The sequence below is a fragment of the Hemicordylus capensis genome, chromosome 3 (assembly GCF_027244095.1).
Source record: "Hemicordylus capensis ecotype Gifberg chromosome 3, rHemCap1.1.pri, whole genome shotgun sequence".
NCBI lineage: Eukaryota > Metazoa > Chordata > Lepidosauria > Squamata > Cordylidae > Hemicordylus > Hemicordylus capensis.
The window spans coordinates 134,431,010-134,435,360 of NC_069659.1; positions in this window are offsets into that span (position 1 = coordinate 134,431,010).

A 4,351-nucleotide genomic window follows, 5' to 3' on the forward strand; every position below is an offset into this window, starting at 1 on the left:
GGTGGCATCCTCCTCCTCTCCCTCTCCAGCATGCAGGGTGTATGTGCCAGTTTGGATGAGGTGCCTGTTGGTGTCCATGAACCGTACTTGGCCTGATTCATGCCCCCCTGGCATCCCTAGAGGTCTCTCCTGCACCCTGTGCTCCTGCCAGCTGTTGGGCAGAAGCTGGTTGTCCTGATGGGCTGGAGCAGATGGAGCTCACTTGCTTCTCCACAGCCCTTGCGGATCCAGTGGTCACTGTGGTTGTTGCCACTGGACTACCAGGCTGTACAGAGGTGAGTGAGAGTCTTGCAGAAGGGGCGGCGAGCTGGCTTCCTGTCCCAACGGTTCAGGAGAGCATGTCCCTTGTGAGAGCCTGGAAAGCAGTTGGAGGCACCTGGGGGAGAATGGTTATGACCTCTCTGGTTGAAGGGTGGCGGTGGCTGGTGCTGTTCAGTCGCTGACCATGGTGGAGGATGGTGGAGAGGGCCTACCAACTCCCTGCACTGCAGAAAGAGCAGCCTTCTGTCTGGGATCTGGTGCCCAGTGCTCACCATGGCCCCCAGGGTAACACCGCTCCATTCCAGCAGCACCGAAGCCAGCATCTTGTTAGTGAGCCATTGTTCCGGGTTCCACTCTGGCCATCTTATTGTCCATGGTCACCTCTTTGAATTTTTTTCTTGAGATGCTGCAGCCTCTCTTTGCACTGGCTGGCATTCAGAGCTACGGAGGGCCATCTGATCAGAAATCTAGGCATAGGTTGCCTCATTTTTTGAAGTTGCTCTGCAGCTGGCTCTGGACCCTGTTGCTCGTCCAGATCTCGACAAAGAACCACTCTCTGCGTTGGTCCATGTCTTTGCCCTTAGCTTTTGGGAGGCATCTGCAGCTTGGGTGCTGCCACCTGTTGATGTTGATGGGACAGGGAGCTACTGAGACTTCGTGGCTGTTCGGAGCAGCTGGGCATCCGTGCAAAACCAAACACTGGTCACACAGCCAGGAATCAGGGCACGTGTATCCTATTGGGCGGCTGCATCGTGTATGCTGTGCAGGACTGGGTGTGTGTGGGTGTGGCCAGGCAAGCAGTCCCCATGTAGAGGGATAGGGCCAGGTGCACAGACATAGCACAAGTTCCCTTGAGGCCCTGGCAAGAGTATCAACTTGAAATATTCAATGATAGCACAGTGGGACACATCAAACAGTGGACCAGCTGCAGGGCATCAATGACAGATTCATCACATACTCCCTTGGAGGAAGCCGGCGTTGGCATTAGAAAGGTCAAGGGTGGCCTAGGAGGGCTGCAGTCTACAAATCTGTGGCTTATGATTTTAGAAGAACAAGTTTCACGCCGCCAAACTGCCCCGGCTAGGAAGTTAATGAGCAACATTACAGGCAATTGCAAGGCTCATGCATGGGGAGGACAATGGGTCAAAGCCATCACCCTCTCAGTATTTACAAAAGCAGTCCACATCACAGTGTTTCCACTAACTCAGATTTTGACTCTATTGTGGCTTTTACCTGCGAAGTGAGGGGCAGGCGTGCTGAAAATGAACTGTGTATCCCCACAGAGGAAGCCCACATGCACTTAATGTCCTTGCTTTTGCCAGGTGGCAATTTTGGGGCAGTTTGCTGATGCCGCAGGGGCAAGCACATAAAAGGGCTGCATATTCTCCTGTTCTTACTCTTGAGAAGAGAGCCCTCAGTGTGCGTGCGTGCTTCCTTGAATCTAACCCACTGCATGCCTCCTTGAATCTAACCAATGAATGCTGTTGTTGCACACCTGTTCAGCAGGTTACTACTTTCCCATGCCAGGTCGTTCTTGTAGACTGTGGGCAAGAAAACTGCATGGGTTCCTCTGCGGGGGGCATAGCTGTTTTGGACACAAAATGCAGCTGGCAGCTTCTGCATTGTGCCACAGCCTATTAGAGGGAGACCTTCTGGGGTGTGTGACTGCAGCGCTGTGCTGCCCACCCCATTCCACCTCACCTGTATTTCTGGACACACTGCCACCTGCTTCGCTTCCGTGGTGAAAAATATTCAGCCACAGCCGCTACTGCCTCCCCACCATAGACGGTACCTAGCCTGAAAGCCCGCAGGAATCTGAGGGGGTCTTTATTCCCCTTGACAGTGGCTTATGGCCAGGGATAGTACGAGGCTGATGTCTCTTTAAACATGCGAAGCATGTGTCACTGTTGCCAGGTAGAATGGGGAAGGGAAGGGAGTATTTCGGAGGGGGGGGTGACTTGTTCTCTGAGAAGCGGCTGGTGAAAGCTGTAGTGTGAATAGAGGAGTTGAGTCCCTGGGCAGGTGTGCACCGCCACTTCTATGACTGCAGTTTGGAAATGGCATGAAACTGCGGTTATGGCAGTGCCTGGAGTCAGATGTAATGCCTCGGCAGCCAAATCTCAGGTTTTGGCGGTGAACCTTTGTGCTAACCGAAGGTTCAAACTGGAGTTTGCTGAGGCAAGCCAGAGGTCACTTTCAGCCCAGAACTAGGGTTTCACGTGTTTGAAAATACTGGAGTTAAACCTCTGTCACTTTTAACTTTGGTGTTATGTGTGAATCCAGCCTCTACTTAATCCCCCCATTCATATAGACATAGACATAGATATATTTGTGTTGTCCTTTCTTCAAGAAGCTCAGGACAGCATACACAGTTCTTCCCTCTTTTACATTTACAACACAGCCCTGTTGAACTTGATGTTTGAACTTGGGTGCCCCTGGTGATGGTCTTCTTGACACCCTAATTGCTACACTACACTGACTCTCTAAATATGCTTGAGTGATATTTTGTACTCACTTGAATGCCCTGAGATTTTTTAAAAAAATGCAGCTACAGTGTTCTCATAATGAGTCAGCCTTGAAATTTTTCTTATCTATAGTTGCTGATATTTTTCCAAATGATTTTGGTTTTCTTTCAACCCCCACCGACCAAAAGAGAGCAACTACTCTCTCTAGGTGTGGTAGTATATGGGTAGTGTGTACTGAAAATTTTATTCTTTTGACTCCCTGTTCTTGGCACAAAATATATTCCATGTATCAGGCGGTCATAACTAGTCTGTACAGGATACTCTTCTTACATGAGAGGGAAGATTGCTTAAGAAGTAAATGGTTCTGTAACTTAGTTGTTTGGCTTAGTTTAGGACTGTGTAGCTAGTCCTATGGTATGTGTCAGTAACTATCATGACCCAGGCTCTGAGCCTAGCACTGACCTTTAAGAAGAAGCTAACGTCTTTTCAGATGAGGAACCTGAGGCCTGATTAAAAGGAAGGATTAAAAAGAATATACCCAGCAATGAAGTTTAAGCATTATTCCTGAAGGGGAAAAGAGTGCATATAGTACATCCACAAATAACACACTACACTCTCAAGTGTCAGTCCAGTCCAGTGGCCAGTTTGTTAGACTTCAGCCATTCGCCATTTTACTTCTGTAGCATGGCAGCCATTGGAAAAATGCCACCCATGGTTGGGTTCTACACGACATTGGTAATGTATAAGGGCATAAATTATGTGGATTTCCCAGAATGTTTGGTTGTTTTATAGGCTTCAGTTAAAGTATTGGTTTGGAAATTAATCATGTGATCCACATGACAGTTCTTTAAAAGAAGGCCAGTATAAAAGTGTGACGAATAATTAAGTGACGTGCATACAAGTTGGAAACAACTCCTCAGGTTTAAAATTCCAGCTCAGCACAGAGACAGTGGAACACCTCAGGCAAGACTATTTTCCAGTCCCATTTCCCCTAAAATGGGGATATTTCGGCTCTCCTCCAAAGGGTGGTTACAAAGTGAATGAAACAAGAATCATAAACCACACTGTAGAAACCTTAAATAACATCTCAAAGTAGTCTTACTATAGTTGCCATATAGTCATTAGAACATAGGAAGCTGCCTTCCACCAAGTCAGATCCTTGGTGCCTCTAGCTCAGTATTGTGTACACAGACAGGCAGCAGCCAGGGCTGTCCTTAGCTGGGGGTGAATCAGCATGTGCGGGGCCCCCCTTAACATTTCATATGATTACAAAATCATACTGACTGATGACATACTATAAATAGTGTGAGTGAGTGAGGTTTTTGGACATATCCAACCAGCTTGGACATATGGTGCATTTGTAAAATGTGGGTTCATTACACCAATTATTCAACACTATCCCACACAACTGTTAATGGGACGAGAGGCTAAACCATTGATTTGAGGAAGCCAAAGTCAAAACTAGCTACATTATTTTCTTATTTATGGTAAGCTATTATTTAACTGTACTGGCTTGAAACAGTTACATAATAGCTTACCATAAATATTACTTAGCCATTTAACTTTTACTGGCTAGGGAAAAGTCCTTCAAAGCAGCTGGAAGCCTAAGAAATGTATGTTTCACA